The 23,108-nt window shown below is 39.8% G+C and overlaps 1 long non-coding RNA gene across 1 annotated transcript; it reads left to right on the plus strand.

Moving 5' to 3' along the window:
- Nucleotides 1-19,062: 19,062 nt before the first annotated feature.
- LOC121508960 lies at nucleotides 19,063-21,452 on the plus strand. The gene is made up of 2 exons (XR_005991837.1): nucleotides 19,063-19,172; nucleotides 20,971-21,452. It is a non-coding gene; the product is annotated as an uncharacterized LOC121508960 (long non-coding RNA).
- The last annotated feature ends 1,656 nt before the right edge of the window (nucleotides 21,453-23,108 follow it).

The following is a 23,108-nucleotide window of genomic DNA, read 5'->3' on the forward strand; positions in this document are numbered from 1 at the left end:
TTTCAAAATCATGCTGGTCTCTCACAGTTTGTATTTTATCTTACTAGGCATTCATGTGAAATTGTGTCAGAATTTTGGCTTGATTTTCATGGCCAAAATCCTAGCCTTGACCCATCTCCTTGACCTTTGACTAACAAATTCTGGCCAGTTCATCCTTCAATCTGAGTTAATATGTGTGCTAAATTTGAGAGAATCGCCTCCAGTAGTTTTCAAGGGGCTGAGCTCACAAGAATGAGACAGACTACATAGAAACATACAGATGGAAGGATGGGAAACTGGAAAACATTATGCCTCAAGCCACAATTTTCACAGCCGTGGAAGTGAAAAACGTGACTTGACCTGCATATCAAGGAGAGGGGTAAATAGAAACAGTGTACAACAGAGTGATGCCTACAGACTTATTAGATGAAGCTGATTAAAATGAACTTCAGTTGGAACAAAAATTAACACAACTAAACTGCAAGCCACGTTCAGATGACAGCTTTTCAAAACTGCTTATTTGGTGACTGTGCATGCGTTTGCTCCGACTGTGTATTTCTGCAAGTGCATGTGCATTTATTTTCACCGTACTGCTCTGCGTACTGGTGCAGATGTTATCCAGAGGATTTTCAGCTTTGCTGTTTTCAGCTTCACTGCAGCATTGAGGGAGGGGCAAAGGGCCTGCAGAAACCACAAATGTTTCCATCCACTTCGAAAACGTCAACTGCTTGGTCACCCACTGCAGCCCTGTGTTTGTCTGTGCAAATATGTGTGCTTGTGTGTTTTGCATTTACTTATGTGGCTACAACTGCACAGGAAGCTGTACACAGGCCTGCAGGGCAGTGTGAACATTTAGATATTTGTTTGACACGTGCAAATCATTGCTGACGGAATTTCCATTGTTGTAACATTGGCTGTTTTATTGCAGACTTTGTTTTTCAGACCTCTGTTATGTGAGAATTTTCTCTCATAGTTGTGATCACTTTTCATAGAGAATTGGACAAAATGGCAGAACAATTACAGATTACAGTTTGAACTCAGACTAGAAAAAAAAGTAGATTACTAAATGCACATAATTTCTTCATTGGGCCGTTCATTAAAAATGTAGATGAAACAAAGCACTTCTGAATTCAATAATTAGAAAAGACCCAGTGGGTTTGTCTTTAAAAGCATGAAGGGTCACTTGTGTCTTTAATTCCATTTCTTTGCAAAGATACTGGAGTCATCCACATGAGAGCTCTTTTATTGTGTTAATCTGCGTACAAAGCCCCACCAATGTCAGCCAGAGAGGTCTGACATTGGTGAGGAGTACATATAAGTAGAGGTATTAAGGAAGGTGATAAGGGGTGCAATTATAAATAAAGAAGTGGTAGAGGTGGATCTGTCTGAATGGTAATTTGGAGAAGGTCAACAACACTTAAAACCCTAAAAAGAAGATCAGCTAACTTAACGCCTGCATAAAAAGGCTGATCATCATTACAAGGAGGCAGACTTCCTTGAATAACTTCCTCCTCTTAAGATATCGATTATTTGCCTTTCTATAAGTTTGCATTTATGAATGAGAGCTGCATTCCTGTCTTTGTCTGTCTCTTTCATCTCCTTCTATGTGTGCGTGTTTGTGTGTGATGTGCATTTGTTTGTACACCTTGCCTGTGCATAAAATACCACAGTGGATGTTTATATCCCCAATGACACACACAAGGTCAGCACTATCCTATACTAAAGCAGTTGCTAATGCAACTTCAACTGCCAGCTTTCAGGCCTGTGTTTCCTAACAGTGTCACTAGATGGCAGTATGGCTGTTTATGAGGCCACTGAGGACAAACTACTTGTTCAGTGCATCTATATTACAGACTCATGGTGCTAATCCTTATTCAGTGCTGCTCGGTGTTATTTCCAAGCCTTTTTGTGCTTGAGTGTTGACAGTTTGAAAGCCATTAGTGTTTAGGGATAGTGCAAAATAACTCTCTGATACTAAGTGACTGTTTTATAGAAAAACGCTTGATTAAAGCTTTAATGTTGGCTTTATTAATTTGCACCATCTCTTTTTTTCTTGTGGTAAAATTTAAGTTCTATTAGCTAATCAAATCATATTCAAATACAAATGTTCACCTCTCTAATAATATTTTTTGTAAAGGAACCCTACATGATAAGACGAGTTAATCTCAATGGATTTATATTTGTATCTCTTATATATATATACTAAACAAAAAAACTCACTAGAGATCTGCATTTTGAGGAAATTTGAAATCATGAACTCACCAGGAGGATGCCATGTTTTAGACTACTGGGAGAGAGAGAGAGAGAGAGCCTACCTGAGTGAGCCATGTCCTGGCACTTGTACAGCTTTAAGTACTGCCATTCACACCTGGTCTAATCCTCATCATATCCCAGTGTCTCAGCCATCACCTGAACCTTTCCTTTTTTATCTGCAAAAAAAGACTGAGCCCCATTCACCATATATGGCCTTCAAAAACAGGAAATAATGCTGACATAGCGCCAACACAAGCAGTGCTGCTTGTGCCTTCAAACAGAGAGAAAGATTACGTCATGGACAGGTTAATTACCAAGGGTGGACATTCTAATTTGCACACCTGAGCATTGCATTTCAATCTAAAAGCACCAATACCTGCAGTTTAAAGCCTTTACAAAGCTATCATCATCCAAATTACTGGATTCTGTCAGATGTGTTCACTCTAGGGGCTCTGAAGGGGGACAAAAAAATCAGCATAATTGTTTTTTCCACTGAAATTCAAACAGACCTTTTCAACAACAGAATTGTTGAATTGGCATACAAGAAAATTCACAGACTGGATCAAGTCCATTAATGATTGTGGTTTCCTTTAGAATCCCAGACTGTGAGCCAACTCCCAAAAATACCTTGTCCCTGACATGAGATCCCCTCAGTGGAGCATACTGCTTTTATGGTTACCAATGCTCCAATCCCTCTAAGATGAATATAAATGACAGCTTCTAAATGGTCTTTTTCAACAGGAGCAAAGAATCAAAGAAGGACAAGTGATCATTACACAGAAATAAAGGCTATGTAGAGGCTCAGATCAGTAGATAAGCCAACAAAAAGATCACACTTTATCAAACGATCCTGCTGTTAGTTTGCTGAATTAATTTGCTGCACATGGAGCCAACCGAACCTCAACCCTAATTTTATCACATAAAAAGGATTAATTCGTACAGAAACATGTCCTTGATTTTTGTGTTGTCATAAAGAACCAGCACAGACAATGGTTCTACTGTACAAGCTGTACCTGCAATCATAACCATGAGCTGGCTGTATATCATGCACACCTGCTCAAGTCATCACTTCCCCTTAAGTCACAAAATGTTTCTACATGTTGGCTCACTCCTAAACAAAGAAACATGTTACAATTGGCCTTAAAACTGACCATAAATTTGAAGTTGTTTCAGCACCTATGTGTCAGAAAAGTAGCTTTTTCATAACAGAAAGGATGGTGGCATTAGTATAAGCAGTGGTGGAGTTAGCAATTTTGGGGCCCTGGGTGAACACAGACATGGGGCTCCAGCATCCCATAAAGGAGAAGACTGTGAATGATATACCTAAATTAAATGTATACCTTTCATGAACCCCTGTGACTACAAACAAAACACAGACCATTCCTTTATTTGATATATATTTATTAATATAAATATAGATATATATAAATACATACTGTTTATATATATGAAAAAAGTCACCTCTGAGTGTCCTTTGAGTCTGAGGGATAACCAGGAGAGACTGATCAGAGGACCCTGGTGGTGGTGGAATGTAGAGGATGATAAGGTCTGATAAATAAGAAGGAGGAAAACCATGGAGTGATTTAAAAACAAGTAATACAATTCTCAAACTGATTCTAAAATGGACATGGAGCCAGTGGAGGGAAGAGAGCATGGGGGTGATGTGTTCATTGCTTTTTGGTACCTGTTAAAAATGTGCCAGCAGCATTCTGGACATACTGTAGATGTTTTAAGGATGCCTGACTGACTCCCATGTAGAGTGAGTTGCAATTGTCTAGTCATGATGTTGTAAAAGCATGAATCACTTTCTCAGTGTCCTTACAATTTAAAAAATGCCACCACTACCAAGTTGATTTGTTTTTAGAAGGTAAAATAAGAATCAAAAATCACACCAAGGTTCTTAGCAGAAGGTTTGACAGGCTGACAGGGGGCCGAGACAATTCAGAATTTGGATGGTGAGGGCAGAGAGGCCAAAGAGGAGTATTTGAGTTTTTTGTTGATTAAGTTTTAAAAAGTTTTGATCCATCCAGTCATAAATTTGCTTAATGTGAGCTACGTTAGCTATGTAGCAACGTTGGCTTTAGCTACATTTTCTTAGGCTCGTATTGCTAAAGCTAATGTAGCTACATTGGCTTATGTTGTTGCATTAATTAAATAGCTAGCATAGCTATGATAGCTTGAGCTCAAGCTAATGAAGCTAAAGCGAGCCACTGTTTGTGGAACTACTTCTAAAATGGGTTTATACATAATTTAATCTCAGATTAGACTTCTGACTTTTTTTAAAAGGTTGCACAGTCTTTAATGTTTTTACTGTGGTTATTTCATGGATGTAACTGCCAGAGTTTGAATTTAGAAAAAGAAATCTAAAAACAGAAATATGTTGTACAGCTGCAGAGCTTCCATTCAGAAAGAGACATTTCTGATGAGAGAGTGGTCGTCAGAGATGAAGAAAGACCGTCCTGAAACGTGCTGCAGAATCATGTAGGTGCGTTTGTTTTGTTCCTTAGAGTCTATCAGACACAGACAGGGTGAACTGCCCCTGTCAGATCTAAGATAGAGACAACCGAAGACCAAAGAGATAATCAGTATATATTATAGGGCTTTTAATTGATGACTTTTGAGTTGGAGTGCACTTGGGACTAAATGAAGTTGCTAGTATTGTGCGTTGGACCTTTACCTTCATCTAGATACCTGGATTTTTGGGATTTGTACACAGTTTTCAGACCACTATTTAACAGAGAAGGCAGGGAGCACACACTGTAAGTTCGTATTTTTGGTGTTTTCTCTCACACTAGAGTGGTAGTTTCTATCCTGGACATTATTCTTGACAGTCCTCTCTTTCTAACAGTGTATAAATGACCAAGTTTAAGTCATATTTAATGCTTTAATGAGAATGTTAAGCCTTTGAATTTCCAAATGGCCAGAACACAGGCCTGGTGCTGGAGAAAGTGTTATGCTAATTATGTGATCAAAGGGCCCCTTGCATGGGGAATTGCCTACCTTTACCTAATGGTTAAATCCACCTCTGATAATGAGTAAATCTCACTGTATAGAAGTACTGCTAGAACTATTTTAAAAATATGCAAGTGAAGCCTTTGGTTGTAAATATCCAGACATAAACAGGCTCGTCCTTTCCAATTAAAGTCAGACAGAAATAGATGTTTTTACTTTACTCTTATAACTGCATATCGCCAGGGATATCGCCCTTTATTTACTCCCTCATTGCTGAACAGTGAAAAAAACAAGCATTTGCAGGTCAAATATCTAATGAATACAAGACTAGATTAGGGAGTGAAAAGGCTTACAAGTAAATATCCCAAAATGATAAATATATGCTCATCCCCCTGTTTATTTAAATACTCACAGACAGTGTGTAGCCTGTTGCTATGATAAAATTATTATATTGCAAGGTGAACATGGCACCTGGGAATAAAGTCAAATCAGTTAATATTGTAGTCAAGGTATTCATCAAAACCTTTGGATCTGAGACAAGGTGCAGACATTGGGTACATTCATGCATCACACATGTCAGAAAAATTACAAAAAAATAAAAAATAAAAAAATAAAAATAAAAATAAAGATATCCAGTTTTGCAACTTCTTTTTTCAAATAACACATGTGAACAAGAAATACAGCCAACATATTGTAGGAAAGGTCTGTTTGTATCGCACACAGCACACAAATCATGCAAATTCAAACCATACTTTAACCTGCACCAGAGGTGTTTTCAGAGCATACAACACAGCCAAACATGTTCATGCAGCAAAAGTATCCATGTGAAAATTTCTGAATTGTAATGTTGAACTACTCAGAACAAATCTTTGCCTTGAATGTGAGCTGTGTGCCCCAGTTAAATTAGGCTACTCCAAATCTGGCTGCCTTAGGCAACATAATGCAGTCATTTCCATTTATTAACCAAGCTGGTGTGAATGCCTGTTTAAAAATTTCAAAGCAATGCATCTCACAATGCTCCTGCATCTGAAATTTAGTTAGATGGCTGAAAAAATGATTCTTTGTGAGCAGCTGGCACGCTCAAACCTCAACACTGGTCTGCAGAATTACACCAAGGAACTATAGGGTCTTAAGGCCAAGAAGCATTTCACAATAAAAGCAACCAGGGTAGAGAGGCAAGTGAATCAATAAGCTCTATAAAGTGCAGGAGATAGTAGGCTTTTATTCTGGTTGTCACTCATTCGTACCTTGAAAGTAGGGAGGTGAACTCAGGAAAGAAAAATGGGGGACGTAAGAGTTTTCAATGTTTTTCAAATTAACAGCCATCCTAAATGACAATTAAATATGCAAATTTTCAGGCATCAGTTATATGAAGGAAAACAGTCCATATAGACAGCTTAAGGGGTTTGCCTTAAGGCAATGCTGGAATCCCAGAATAATCATTAGAATTCACCCTATGACAACTTATCTTATGTCTTTAAACAGATAGCAGACAGCCTGTTCTTACCAACTCTGTGTTCCCTTCACAAGTTGCTAGTTTGACTGGAAAGAAAGGCATCGCAATGAACAGCAGAATAGACCTGGATGTCTTTTTATTCATGAAATTCACTGGGAGCCCTAAAATGTAAGCCTTAGGATGTTTTATCACTAGATGGTGTTGGACAAGAGCTTGATTGAAGCTACAATATGTAGAATTTATGCATTTAAATATCTATGTATATCTATGTTATTTATATAAACTATATTGCCAAAAGTATTCACTCACCCATCCAAATAAATGAAATCAGGTGTTCACTTCCATAGCCACAGGTGTATAAAATCAAGCACCTAGGCATTTCTACAAACATTTGTGAAAGAATGGGTCTCTCTCAGGAGCTCAGTGAATTCTAGCGTGGTACTCTGATAGGATGCCACCTGTACAACAAGTCCAGTCATGAAATTTCCTCGCTCCTAAACATCCCACTCAACTGTCAGTGGTATTATAACAAAGTAGAAGTGATTGGGAAAGACAGCAACTCAGCCACAAAGTGGTAGGCCACGTAAAATGACAGAGCAGGGTCAGTGGATGCTGAGGCGCAGAGTGCGCAGAGGTCGCCAACTTTCTGCAGAGTCAATCACTACAGACCTCCAAACTTCATGTGGCCTTCAGATTAGCTCAAGAACAGTGAATAGAGAGCTTCATGGAATGGGTTTCCATGGCCGAGCAGCTGCATCCAAGCCATCACCACATCACCAAGTGCAATGCAAAGCGTCGGATGCAGTGGTGTAAAGCAGCCACCACTGGACTCTGGAGCAGTGGAGATGTGCTCTCTGGAGTGGCGAATTGCACTTGTCCATCTAGCAATCTGATGGATGATACAAGACTCCCTGCTTCTTGATTTTGACATAATTAATAACTTTTCTGTCTGAAATATCTGATATGAAATCTAATTTTGTAATGTCTACATTTTAAAAGAAGTGTTTTCTGTTTGGCATCAGAGGTTAGAGTAATTGTGACCTATCACCTCTCCTATTTACCCTGTATAGAGATACAGTCAGCATAAAGAGGAACACCCTCAAAATGTCACATCCGGTTTGCGCCGAGGGGGAAAACAAACCGCTTTCCACAATGCCGAGGAACTGTTGTGTACCCTTTTGCACAAAAAATAAGTTAAAAAATCCAAACCTGAAGTTTTATATTTTATTAAATTGAAGCACAGAGCCGAGGAGAAGAATGGCTTCAAGCGATCTGGCGGGAGGATGAGTTTGGTCGCCTGTCGGATCCAAAATCCAAACATGTGGATGTCTGTAGTCAGCACTTCATTACAGGTATGAAAATGTTATGTTCCCCTTATCTAAACAGTGTTAGATTGTTTCATGGTTAACATGAATGTTCAATTACTAGTTTTAAGAAAAGTTAACTAACTGTACGATATGCAGGCTACCTTGCCTCGTAACAAAAACTAACGAGTATACAGTGTAATTAGTGTGTGATGAAGCACAACTCCGACAAAGCCACTTGTAAAAAAGTTATATGCCTCCAGGGACTGACAGTTTTTGAGGCTGTTGTGTGTGTTAATCCCTGCGTGATATACCAAGTCGTCAATAACCAATATGCAGCTCATGATGGCTATTGTGCAATAAAAACCATTGTGTGGTGCACAAATTCACTAAAATGTGCTAATTTCCTTGCCAGACATTGAAATTATGTGAGGTTTCATTCATCAGTAAATGTGATTTTGCCTCTTACCGGGTAATTCAAACAGGTAGCAGAAGATGTCAGGGAATGAAACATCAGGCCATTGAGTAGGATCATTCATCCACTCTTTAATAAGATGCGGACAAGAATAGGATCTTATTAGAGTAATTTTTAATGTATCTATCTCTGTCAATTGGCTGTAAGGAATTAATGTATGACATTTTAGCAGTTTAGAATTTAAAATCTGTGGGCTGACAGTGCGGGGGGGGAGAGGGAAAGGATTGTTTTCCCCCTCGAAATGCCCCGCCCCCATCTATGACACAACCATGACGCGTTGCCGACTGTATGTATCGGTGCTGTCATGCTGTTTGTACTCTTTCTTGGATAACTTTTATGCAAAGTTTTTTCCACCCCATTAAAAAGATGTTTTCAGAATATCCTCACCTCTACCTTTTGTCTGTGATTTTTAGTAAGAAAATTTTTTCCTCTCACAAATCTTCTCTCAGCAACACTGTCTAACCCACAGGCGGTCAACATATGTCATACTTGGTCTTTTCATCTTCAGTGAATCTGAAGTAAATCTTTGTGGGCAAATCTGTTAACAAAGTACTTATGTCTTCACTGATCTTCTGGCGGCCTCATCTTGGCTGAATCAAACAACTTTGCAGCTTTTCTTTGCCTTACACTTGCATTTTTTGTTATCAAGGCCTGCAAACAATATTTCTGTTGTAGCTTTGAAAAGTCTTTTTACTGTCTGTTTCTTGAAGAAAGGGTTCTTTGTCCTTGCAAGATGCATGCATTGTTAATGTACGCCTCAGTTAAACACTTTGAGGTAGAGGCTTTTCTTCGGATAGGTCATGTTGCTCACAAATTGAAGCAGATTCTGCCTGAGTTTTATAAACCTGAGGTTACCATTCAACAATGGCATTTGAAATTACTACACAAATCCACAGTGTTATTTTTTCCAACCCAAAATGTTGAATAAATAAGGAAAAGGAATTCATCTCTCCAATTTAAATGATATAGTTTTCATTTTTAAAGACATTAATTTATCCTGCTTTGCTTTTTATACACTTTGCTGTTTGAAACAAACTGTGTTGAGTGGCCTAAATCGGGGTCCTTTAAATTAAATGGGATAATACGCTATAGAATATTTTAATTAAATCTACAAAACCCTGAAATGATGGTCATAAGATTATCTTGTTAGATTTTCCTGTTGTATGAGGTGTGTTGAGATTGATTTTCCCCTCTCTGACCTGCTTGGAAGATAATTAACCATGTTAAATTTTCGTGAGGGGAACATGAATGTAATATTTATGTACTGCACCAGATTATGAGTACAGCATGCAATATTTTGGATTCAGAGTCAAAGATTTATCCAGTTAGAAGTTGTGTGTAGGCTCTAGCAGAAGAGGGCTTGGTATATAATGTTGAAGAACAAAATTTTTCATGTCCGCCATACGTGGATATTTATGTAAAAATCTAGCTTGGTTGAAAATAATATCAGTATTTGTAAAACAGCAAACAAAAAAATGCAGTGATGTCATTATGTGTTGTGTTATCTTAATTCGCAGGTTCTACACTAAAACCTAACATTTTAAGAGGTTATTAAAGTAAAACATTGGCCCTATTCCTACACAATTGGTTGTATTCATGAGTAATGGTAGACAGTTTTGGTTGTTGCATTGTTATGCAACTTTAGCTTAAAAAATATGTAGAGGCATCAAACCAGAGTCTGAAAGTTTCTGTCTTCTAAGTAGCTCTGATTCAGTGCATAACAGATACTAAAAGTACCACAGGAAAACAGTATGAGTGGAAACCAACAAAGCCAGCAATCAGCCTGAAAACCCAGAACCAATCAGATGTCCCCTAAAGATGACTGAACTTTTATAACAGTTCATAAAAATACATTTGCATGCAAGTGCATATCATATCCAGGGTTTTCGGGGTGGGAGTAATCGGCGAATGCAGAGGAAGGGACCTGGTGGGGGTAGCAGGGGTGGTCAAAACACTGCAAATAGTGACGGAGGTAGCGGCAGACCTGGTAGAAGCCGTGGGAGAAAATGCACAGCCAATGGAGGCAGCAGGGGTGTTCACGGCTGATGTCGGAATATGCAAATTAGATGAGTGAATTTACTCCTACCACAAAATTTGGGTCATACAGAAGATTTTTCTCATTTACAGTATGCCTTTATCTCTGACCACTTTCAAGCTACAGCCTTTTGAAATCTTGATATCAAAATTGAATATTTTCTTGAAAAAACTGTGGCGCCTAAAGGTTTAAAGCAAAAGATGCTGTTTCTTAACAACTCAATTATTGATTCTCAAATTTCAGGCTGAACTGTTAACAGTGGTGTGGCATAGAAACTCCTCCTGCAGTGCGTGTGAAACTGCTTTGTGTCACCTTTAAATGACGTCACAAGACACGGGATAGAGATGGCTACTACTGAGAGGATGAGAAGAAGCCATCTCATTGTTACAGGACTCTACAGCAGACCTCTACCCAAGGACTTGAATGAAACTGGTCATCAGTTTTGAGTTACAGCCAAACCAAACAAAAACCGAACTTAAAGGAAGCTTGGGCTCACTGACCACTGCAACACCTTCTAGAGCGAAAGAGGCCGGAGACCAAACTGACCGGTGTGCAGGTGAGCTTACCCAGCTTGTGCCCACTGTTACAGTCTACTAGCCCATAGGGCCAGTAGATTGTAACCTTGTCTATTTACCTGGCCTTAGCCCATAACAGTGATAAATGGTATATTTGATTTTGATACTGGGCTTTTAAATGTGGCAGAAATCTAAACCTATAACTGACCAAGCCTTGTAATAGGGACTACATAGACCAACACCAGAGGTTATACTAACTTGAGCCAAAGCTAAACATCAAGAACTGGCCAGACTCAGGATGCTCCCAGGTGAATGATAACAAATCAGGTTAAATACAAATTTTCATTGCATTTGGTTGACTAGTCAAAAGTTAAAAACAGTCAACTGAGCTCTACTTGTTGATAGGAACAGTACAACTTCACTTCGTGATTTCCAGAGAGACCAAACCTCCATTTGGGTGAAAATAAACCCCATGTCTGAATGTGTGTTTGATTACCGTTTTGACTTGAGTGGTGAAGGCTTTCACTTCGCTTGATGGAGTCTTTTGACAGAGATTTACCATGACCTGGATAAATGAGAACCTACACAGACAATATGGGGCAGAGATTTTAAACTCCAATAGAATTCACCTTCGCAGGAATAAACAAACAACCAGAGTTGAATGTGACGGTGGTCAACATTATTCCAGAGGGAAAATAAAGAAAAGGGCCGAAGCTGTTCAGCCGCTGTTCTCAAAATGATGTCCCATCAAGGTCAATTTGTCGAGCTTTCTCATCTTCCCTCAAGTGCACGGCAAGCCTCATCTCGTGAATACACATTTGAACAACAGGGAATCAGTTCGTCAGTAACACACATTCAGTACTCATGGCTCACTTGCTTTGCAGTGCAGACAAAAAGACAGGACAGTTTCGATGTAGCAGCATCACTGTGGACCTGCACACACAAGACAAATTACCTCAAATCATTCTCTGGGTGACTCTTGCTTTGCTCCTTGCAAACGGAGCCAATTTTCACCAAAAACACATACAATTTCAGAGAGCCATGGAACCATGGTGTTACAATACATGCGAGCATCCACCCACACACACATATAAACACTTACTCACTCATACGGCTTACTCTCAGCATGCCAGATCTAGGGTCATAGCCACTCAGGGTGAATGAGTGCCAAACCGACTTGAGCAGATGAAGACATGAGGGATCCAAAACTCTCTCTCTCTCTCTGTCTGTCTTGTGTGTGCCCCCTCATCTCTGTTTGTCTCAGCGCAGCCTAAACTGACGCTGTTTTTCACCCATTAGCCTTATTAATCTTTTTAATCAGCAGAGTGTTCACACTCGTTAGCATCAGGGTTAGCCGCACGCCGACCCAGCGGGGATTAACATTCTGCAGGTTAGTCATGATGTCAACCACAGCCTCAGAACGTGTCCCATTTAGCAGCCAATAGGTGAGTTGTTCTCAATTACTGACCAATACAAGATAATCACACTTAGTGACATTTCAGAAAGCAGCTCTGCTCGGATCGTGCTCACAGCTTACACACAATGCAATCAGTCACACACGCACACACAAAGTGGAGCATGTTAAATGAAGCGAGGGAGACAAGGAGGGATGAGTTAAATGAAGGAGAGAAGGGAAGCTTTCCCCTCCACCTCAAACTAATCTGTTGTGATTGTATCCATAGTCAGGTCTGTCTGTGGCCAGATGGTCCTCTCCACGCACACTACATGCACTAAATGCACAAAGATGCCCAGAAGCCTCAATTCTCCCAGGGAAGTAATCAGAAATACATAAAATTTGCTAAAACTCTTAAGGGTCCTATATTACTTTTTCACTAACAGCAAATTGGTGGAAATAAAAAAGAAAGAAAATAGTTAAAAAGGCAATAAGATATTCAATTATAAAGGGGCAAAATTAGAGATGAGAGAAGAGAAAGCAGAAAGTGGCTAGCATAAAGACAGGGTAGAGGGAAAATAAAGCACAAAATAAGACTCCTTTTTTTTTTATCTCCTCTTGTGTTGTTGCAGCATGTGACTGTTTCAACCCGCTGGCGAAAGGGTTTGTGTTCAATCACACTTTCCTCTGAGACGGAAATTAGAGTGCTCTCTTTGAGGCCTCACAGCACACACATTCATAGTCATGCACAAAGAAAGCCTTGGACTTGCACACACTCCTGCCCTCAGCCAACAGATTCACACGCATCCACACACACATGCGCTTGTCTTGAATAACCAGATAATGCTTGCCTGCCTAGCCGGCTGGCTGGCTGCATGCTCAGGGGCAAGTCTGACATGAATCCCGTCTGATGCCTGTTTTTGCACTCGATAATTCAATTAGGAGGGAGGTCGGCCCCTGCACTGCAGCACACACCGGTCAGTAGTTGTGCCAAAACCCCAGGCCATGGGGTAATAGTGAGAGGAGGGATATATTACATGATGTTACCTGCATGCGCTGACAAGAAGAGACAAGGCGTGACCTATGGGGCATCTTATCCAGCTCGATGGCAATATGACCAAGCAAACTCTGCAGGATGGCTCCTTAGATGCAATAAACCATAAACACGCACATTCAAACACGGAAAACATTTTATAAGCAGAAAATATGGCTATGCTGGGTGAAAACTGTTTGCATACAAGAATTTACAGCACGCATATGAATACATATAAATGCCTTCAGCCTGAATCTAAAGCAGCGGCAACAAAATTTTGGAAATATACAGGAAACAAGAAGGGAAACCAGATGTTCTTTCTTCCTTTTTTAGCTGGGAATATTAACATTTCAGCTGATTGATTAAATTGACTTATTCACTGTGAGTGGATAAATCATCTCCAATGCTTTAGCAAGATCACAAACTATCTGCTCACGCTGTACAGTCTGATTAACCCTCTGTGGGAAAGAGTAGTGAAACTTTCAAGAAAGTCGAAGTCTGATATCATAAGAATCATATCTTCTCATACGTCAAGCAAAAACACTCTCGTTCACACGCTCACAGGCTCAGTATCCCAACAAGCACAAGCTAACTAGCTGCTAACTCATCAAATATTTAAGGGCACTTGTATGTCCAAAGCTATTTTCTTTCCATTCATATCCTCCCTGATAAGAGGTGCACTGCATACCTGTCGTTGCCATGGTTATAGATGGCGTCTGTAGCTTTAAAACAGTGCAATCATTTTGCCACTCTGAAAGTGGTGACATCTTTTAACAACAAAACTGATTTTACATAAATTGGAACAGGGCCACCCATAAGGGGGTAGTAAGGAGAGAGCTTCCTGAGGCCCAGCCAAACTGGGGGCTCAGCTTGGCCAACCTGTGGACTTGGTAAGGGAGAGGGAGGACTGTCTGTGTCCATCCACTTGGAAACACTACTGTAAAATACAACCACGTCTGTCGTGAACCCCTTTGACCCAAGACAGTCAAGGTGATAACACGGAGAGATTGATGGGTAATAATCAGAGCAACGTTTGCAAATAACTAGATCAGAAATTCAACTTTTTTGGAACTGAGATTTTTTTTTGTATCACATTTAATGCAATAAACATTTCTGGCAATAGATAATCCACTCAAAGGCACTTTTTATTGTTTATCCGATTGTATACAAAAGGTTTATAAGGAAATTATTGATCACTTTGCTTCTGAGATTGTCCCATCTTAATACAGGACCTCTGGAGCTCAGTCAGAATGTCCAGTGTCCTCTGTGCTTTTGGGAACCTTCAGTGCTGCAGAAATTTTTCGTAACCTTTCCCAGATCTGTGCCTGTCAAAAATCCTGTCTCTGAGCTCTGTAGGTAGCTCCTTTGACCTCATGACTTGGTTTTTGCTCTGATATGCATTGTAAACTGTGAGGCCTTCTATAGAGAGGTGTGTTCCTTTCCAAATCATGCCCAGTCACTTAAACTTAGCACAGCTGGACTCTAACCAAGGTGTTGAAACATCTTAGCAAAGATCCAGAGAAATGGGGGGGAACCTGAGCTAAATTTAACGTGCTGTTTCAAAGGGTCTGAATGCATTAGTCAATATGATATTTCTTTTTTTTTCATTAATTTGGAAAGATTTCCCAAATTTCCCACCTCTTTCCTGGCTAGGTTTAATGTGGGCGGGGCCAATATGTGGGCTCATGATGTCATGAGCCCACAGTGGGGAATGACCCTGTCCCTCTAACACTACAGTAAAAAAAAAAAAAAAACACACAGCAGTTAATCTCAGTCCAGTCTGTTGTTAGCTGATGTCACTGCCTTTATTTAAACTTAACAGTCAGTTAAATGCTGTTTTTTTGTTCATTGTGAGGTAAATTTACCAAATCTATCAGCTACAGTGGTCTATAGATCATTCAAAGCATCATAACAGAGATTTAAGCCAGAAAACTGACTTTGTCTCGTCTCTGGCACAGAGGCAGGCAGCTGCACTCTGATTATAAGGTCAAGGGGCAGGATAATGGTGTGACTACTTTCCTCAGTTGAGATTGTAACATTTTTTAAACCTGACAGGATTATATTTCTCCTGAGTGGGCGTGGTTTCAGCTCATTCAACAGACACGCCCACACCATCACTGAGCAGATTTTATTGCCTCATTTTTCATGATTTTGAAGACTAATTTTATAGAACTTGGAGATGTTTTATTTGACTGAAATTTTACCTGGAGGTTCATAACACAGTGACCTGCCATACAACAAACCTAAATACAGATTTATTTTCACTTTACAGGGTCTTTAAAACAATTTTAGCATCAGGCTGCTACATAAATTCTTCTTTCTGAGTACACTGTATCTATGCTCAAACTAGCAAAAACTATCCCTTATACAGTGCCTTTGGAAAGTGTACACAAGTGTTCACAGCCTTTGCTCAATACTGGGTTGAAGCATCTTTGGCAGAATGATGCTAAAAACTTGCCACACCTATTTTTGTGCAGTCTGCTGCAGAACCTCTCAAGCTCCATCAGGTTGGATGGGGAGCGTCGGTGCACAGCCATTTTCACATCTCTCCAGAGGTGTTCAATTGGGTTCAGGTTTGTGCTCTGGCTGGGCCACTATAGGACATTCACAGAGATGTCACAAAGCCACTGCTTTTTTATCTTGGCTGTGCACTCAGGGTCCTTGTTCTGTTGGAAGATGAAACGTTGCCCCAGTCCGAGGTAAAGAACGCTCTGGAGCAGGTTATCATCAAGGATGTCTCTGTACATTGCTGTGTTCATCCTTCCCTACTACTCTCCAAGTTCCTGCTGCCAAACAAACATCCCCACAGCATGATGCTGCCACCGACATGCTTCTCTGTAGGGATGGTATTGGCTAAGTGATAAGCTGTGCCTGGATTCCTCCAGACATGACGCTTGGCATTCAGGCCACAGAGTCCAATCCTTCTTTCATCAGGCCAGAGAACTTTGTTTCTCATAGTCTGAGAATCCTTCAAGTGCCTTTTGGCAAACTCCAGGTGGGTTGTCATGTGTCTTTTACTGAGGAGTGACTTCCATCTGGCAACTTTACCATACAGGCCTGATTCGTGGAGAGCTGCAGAAATGGATGTCCTTCTGGAAGGTTCTCCTCTCTCCATAGAGCAATGCTGGAGCAATCCTGTCTCAGAGGCCTACAGACAGTTCTTCATGGCTTTGTTTGTGCTCTGATATGCTGTCAGCTGAGAGGCCTTCGACAGAAAAGTGAGTGTTTTTCCAAATTGTGTCAAATCAACTGAATTTACCACGGATGGATCCAACCAAGTGGTAGAAGCATCTGAAAGATGATCAGTGAAAACAGGATGCACCTGAGCGCAGTTTTGAGTGTCATGACAAAGGCTGTGACTACTTATGTGCATGTGATATTTCTGTTTTTTTATTTTTAATACATTTGCAAAAATTTCAAACAAACTTTTTTTTCACTTTGTCATTGTGATGCATTGTGTGTAGAATGTTGAAGTAAAAATGAATTCAATCCATTTTGGAATAAGGCTGTAACATAAAATGTGGAAAAAGTGAACTTTCTGGATGCACTGCAATGAAATACTACACGTGTGTACACAGAAGACAAGCTACAGCTCAGACATAATAAAAACACAAGCACAAGCAGATCACATATGGTCATCTCCACTTACAGAGATAACCACTGAAAAGTCACTCACCCATAAAAATCTTGTCGCCCCACCACCACTGTCACACACATCCACACACACTCTTGCATACACACATTTAATGCCTTGCCTTTCTTGCCCTCCTTCTGCTTGACTGCACCACTAATGTCATTCTTGACATGACACCAATGTTTTTCCCTTCTTCTACATGTTGAGCAGCAGTGAACATTGTGTCCGCCTAACTAGGGCAAGCAGAAGGCCTGAGTAGATGTTTATGTTCAGAGGATTTAATGCGTGTATGTGCGTGTGCATATGTACTAGTGCGTTGTTCCTGGTATCTTTAAAAAGGGAGCACTATTGTTGGAGGGGAGATTGCGCCTCTAAAAGCAAAATTCACTCAGGAAGCATTTGTTCCTGGAGGAGATGAGTAAGGAGATGAGTTGTTTTTTCCTAGCCTGTCACACACACTCTGGCACACACACAAAGAAGAACGGACTACGTGCTTAAACACACTTGCATTCTAAGGCAGCGAGAGGGAGGATGAGTTGATGGAGGGTTGCAGGTAGAGGCTGATATTAGGGGTGTCTTATTTTTAGAGGGGGATAGAAAAGAAGCAAGGAGCTTAGGCTGCACCCTTTTCACAGATGAAACCTACACAAGAGGCATGAAAAATAAATGAATGCAAAGCCCTCCTTCCTGAATGGTGGAGAGATCCTGGTCGAGAAAGACAACAGAGGGGTAATGACTGTAGATAGAGGTTATTTATCCTTCCTCTGAGTGCCTCCACTGTGACCCCCTCAGGGCACTTTGCCTTCAAGCACGACTGAAGCCATGCACTCACATACACACATATAAGCACTCACATACAGTTCACAGGTTCAACAGGACCCCTTTTAACATGTGAACCGATCACATATGGTGCTCTTTACAAGGTCAGGCACGCACTGTGTAAGCCAGTAGCCATTATTTTAGCGGAGAATTCCCGCTGAGAGAGGAGGAAAACCAAGTTGTGAACATAGCAGGACATGCAGATCATGTAAAGACAGAGAGATAACACAGAAACAAACCATGGAAGAGCGAGAGAGAGAGAGAGAGAGGTCCAGGGGTAGTGCAATCTCTAAACACCATACAGTCAGAAAGTTATTCAAAGCCCTAACAACTCCCACTAGAATCATTTCTCATAGTTGTGTGAAAGGCTTTGAACTTAGTGAGAAGAGCTCATTTTTATAAAATCTGGAATCTTCCTGTAAAATGCTCCTCACTGTGAGGGCAGACATCCAGATAGATTTCTCGCCCATGTTTGTTGACAAAGCTTCTGGGACAGTAAGCAGAAGAGAATCTTTGGAGCTCCTGCCGTAGCTACCTCTACATTTTTCTGTAATCTGAACCCATAAATAAGGAGAGTGCAAGTTTATGAATAAAAACAAGATTCCACGGTGACTGAGCATTCACATGGCCAAAAAAAAGTGTATTTCCAAGTCCCAGGACACTATGATAAATAGGATCTAATGTGCAGACACACTGAGTGGCTGTGCATACCCAAAAGGAACACGTAATTGTCATGATTCAGGTTTTGATTTGTGTTTCTGAGTTTCTCTAGTGTTTTCCTGTGTTTTTCTGTGTATTTCATGTTTCTAGTGTGTTCAGTCAATGACCTTTTGCGTTTCATTATTTCTTGCATAGTTCTTGTGTGTTTTATAAATCCTTTTCCCTCCCTGTGTTTGAGTTTCCCTCCTTGTGTTCTTTATATTCCCTTTGGTTGTAGTTTGTTGTCTTTGTATCCTCCAGTGTAAGCAGTGTTTCCCTAGTTAGTTTTTAGTGTACTATTTGATGTCTTTCAGTCCTTGTGTGTTTCTTGCTACTGTCTTGTGAAATGTTCCATGTTTCCTGTTTTATTTTGTAGCCGCCTTCCCTTTTGTGTGTTTCCAGTTTTTCTTCCTGCCTCAGTTTCCCTCCACTGTGATTACCCTCACTAGTTTCACCTGGGTCTCATTTACCACACCTGTCTCTCCTTGTGTAATCACTCCCTGTGTATTTGATCTGTGTTCCTCCCTGTCTTTTGTCAGATCGCTGAATGTCATCCCTCGTGTTTCTCCTTGTGCTTCTCCTCCTGCCTCCAGTGTTTTTTTTGCTTTTGATGGACTTTGTTAAAGTAAGTTTTGTTTAGTAGATTTTCCTTGTGGATCCTAAGTTGTTTTTTCTCCGTGTTGGACTTTAGTTTGTTTCATTAAATCATTTTGAGTTTTCTGCATTTGGATCCTTCTCCACAGTAATTACTCTGCTCACCTGCTTTTCTGATCACAAACACATTTTTCATTAATTGAGATGAATTGTCCTAACCTTTGACCTTAACTTCTAAGGTTTAATGATCTTTAGAGTCATGTAAATGGTCCTTTACCTCTGAAGTATTGATAAAATTACCTTGAAGGGAGGATAGCTCTTCTGATTTCTAAAGGATGCTAGAAAAGGCTTGAGATATTCATAAAGCCTCGACAAAAAGGAAATAATTGTTCAAGTGTGGATTTGCTCTGGTCTTAGAAAAGCAGCACACATAATTCTAAGGCGATTGGAATAGATTAGTTTGATCATTTGAATGAGAAAGGCAAACCTCAGAGTCATACACAGGTATTGAGATTTCTTGTACAAAACTGCTGCTTTCTTTGTAAAAGAGAAATAGATCACTGCATCATCAATTTAAAAATGAATTTTACAGTCAGTTAAATTCAGTCAGCTTTAACAACAGCCCTGAAAGCTTAATCTCAGTTTAATGTCTTCAAAATCAGTTTGATGTCTATTATTGTTCTATAACTACAAATGGAAAGAGTACAAAAAGTAAATAGAAATGACAAATCTTTACTACTTATGGTATACCCATATTGTTATCGACAGGCTATGTACCCCAAAGTTTAAAAGGACAAAGAACCATATATAGTCACTCCAGTAGATCCAGTAGATCTATTTTTCTGCGCACCCCGTGCAGCTATGGACCATATTAGGCAGGATAATGATAAATGGAGAGCCATATTTACCTTGTTGTAGCACATATACACATAGAATATGTTTGCAATGTGTTTCTTGATAACCCTGAGGGAGGTCACAAGCACAAATGCGCCTGTTTGATAAAGTTGTTCTCCACAGATTTACTATTAGTGAAACATTCTGTCTCCACACTGGTTGAATATGTCACAAGAAAGTTAAACACATTAAGTGCTTTTCAGGTTTGTGCTTTTCAAATAAAAGGCCCGGTTTAGCATCTCTGTAGAGAAACTCCTTTCACTTGTACAGAATGCTTTTGTTTTGAATAGTTCCTGACACACTCCCTCTATACACTGGATCAAGTAGCTTGTAGGGGGGTTTATTCTGGTAAAACTTGTGAGGAAGGACAGGGCTGTGATAGCAGGGAGATGCGGCTGACATGCAGCAAACTCGCGCCCTGTGTGAAAGCCACACTGGCAGGAGCCAGAGCAGACATGCGCGACACATGCAAGCAGCAAAACATGCTCCCAGTCTGAAATGGGCTTAAGGGTATTTTCTTGAAAAATTATAGGATAATAGTACTCTATGTGTAGTTACATGTTGCCACAGGTTTGTAAAAAAAAAAAAAAAGAAAGAGCCATCCAATGATAAATGTAACCAATTCATAGTAATTTTCAGAGAATTATAATCAAAATAGGAGGGATTTTGGTCATTTTTATAACATTATAAAACTTTTATTATACTTATGTGATTTATATCAGTTGTATCTTACAGTGAGTCTTATTTATTTTTTGAGACTGTTAATATCTGTGATTTTTTTGTTAGGTTTTCTGATGGAATTATAAGGAAAAATTTATGGTTCAAATAGTGAACTATATGTGATTTTAGCCATTTTTACAACTGAAATGACATAAATCAGTCTCATTACTGCTAAAATTCACCTTGTAATTCAAGATTTTCTTTTTGGTTTTTAGGTTTTCTGTTAGAATTACAGGATAAAACTTGTAGTTCCTTCCATCCATCCATCCATCCATCCATCCATCCATCTTTGGTAGCAGGTTGAGCAAGTAAACCCAGACGTCCTTCTCCCTAGTAAGACTTTCCAACTCCTGCTGGAGGATCCTGAGGCATTCCCAGACCAGAAAGGATATATAATCCCTCCAGCACATTCTGGGTCTCCCCCGAGGTCGGCTCATGTGTCACCCTTAATTATACAGTGTTGTGAAGCTGATCATGTACGTATTGCCTCTCAAAGGGGTCAGAATCTAAAGTCAACCCTCACCAGCTCTTGTGTCTCTGAGTCTGTCAGGAGACCCTGTAGCCATGTCAGATGAGGTCTGACCTGTCTCTGTTTCATGTCCTATGTTTTCTGGATAGCAGCATGTTAATCTTTGAAGTGTCGTTATGTACCTCAAAAATAATTATGTGGACAAAATAAATATTGTGTGAATATTAATGTGCAAGGAAAACCCATTTGACTCCTTATTAGTTTATTTTTCCAAAAATACAAATTTGACATGGATATACTTTATGGTTGTATTATTTTCTTTAACCATAAACATGCAAGGAACCATATATGGTCAATTTGCTGACCTCGATTTTGACCATGATAAAATAAAATATCATGTCACAGAAAAGTGACAAAGTGGAAAAAAAAGACATGTGGTGTTTGCCAATAATATTCTAGGGCTTGAATTTTGAATTTCAAAGTATTTCATTGTGTGCCCTATGAAGGGTTAACATAGACACTTGAGCAAACTTAAGCCCTGCCTTTACTTTACTCTATTTTATTTTGACAGGGAGAATGTACTGCTACTTAGCTGTACCAGAGTTAGCTATTAGCTAATTTAAATCTGTCATTCCTGGGCAGGAGACAGAGAGCTCACAAAAATATATTTGAGGACTTTCCCCCCCACAGCACTAAAACTGTGGTTCTATTATTGGCTTCTGTCCATGCTTGTCATGCTACATATTTGCGCTGTGTTTGGCAGAAATGACCATTACATCTAATTACATGTTATGTGCCTCTGGTCTGTCCACAGTCTTCCAAAGAATCAGAAAAATCCATTCCCTCCCACTTCTCTTTCTTTACCTTTCAGAAAATGTGTGCTGAAACAAGCCTTCCTCAGATTTTTCCCCTCATGATGTCATGTGGGGAGTTAGCATCGCCCCCAGGTTCGGTTGGCCCTTCCCACGGGAGGATCAGGAGAGCCACATCCATTAAGCAACATCCAACAGAGGGGTGTAGTCAGGGGCGGGGTCAGACAGCTCATTAACATTTAAAGCCATAGACACAGAAACATCTCATTCTGTGCAGGGCTAAAACAGAAGGTCTGTCAGACATAAAAAAAAACTTCAAAGGCATGTTTAGGGACATCTCAGACCAATAGAAACTTATTCTAAAATGGTAAAATATGTCCCCTTTCAGTTGGTTCAGTAAGACGCATCAGTCTCAGTTTAAACATGTTGATAAGTTTGTAATTTAAACCAAAGTTACCTATGGAGTCCCACAAGGTTCTGTGCTTTGACTGACGGTTTTTTTTTTTTTTTTTTTTTTTTTTTTTCTTAAATATGCTCCCTCTGGGTTGAATTATGAAGAATCACTCCTCAAATTTTCACTGCTATGTAGATGACTTAATTCTGATTTAATTCTGTTAAATATTTTTTGCAGTGTTAAATTTTGACATGTTTGTGCATGTTGCATTTTCCCAATTGTATACATTTTAATACTCATTTTTAAAAAAGGATAGGAGAGGTTCAGAGTTTATATCAGGTCTGGAAGAGCCTGATGCAGATGCTTTGTACATACAGCAAGACAGCAAAATTTATGTCACTCTGGAATCGGGGACAGAGAGTGGAGATGGAGAGTATGTAAGTTTAGTTGGTGAGGAGACTCAGACCAGGGTCCTTTGGACAGAGGCTTTATCCAAAGCAAAGGAAGCCTTTTATTCCTGGCTTGCAAAAGACAAGATGAGTCTGCTATGTGATCTGTAAAAAAAAACAACCAAGAGCTTTTCAGAAAAAGTTTTCAAGCATGAGAAGACTAAGGTACATGTAGCAACAACACACATTTTGTAAAAGGCAAAGGACACATCCACAAACATGGGAATTA

The sequence above is a fragment of the Cheilinus undulatus genome, linkage group 4 (assembly GCF_018320785.1).
Source record: "Cheilinus undulatus linkage group 4, ASM1832078v1, whole genome shotgun sequence".
NCBI classification, from domain to species: Eukaryota; Metazoa; Chordata; class Actinopteri; order Labriformes; family Labridae; genus Cheilinus; species Cheilinus undulatus.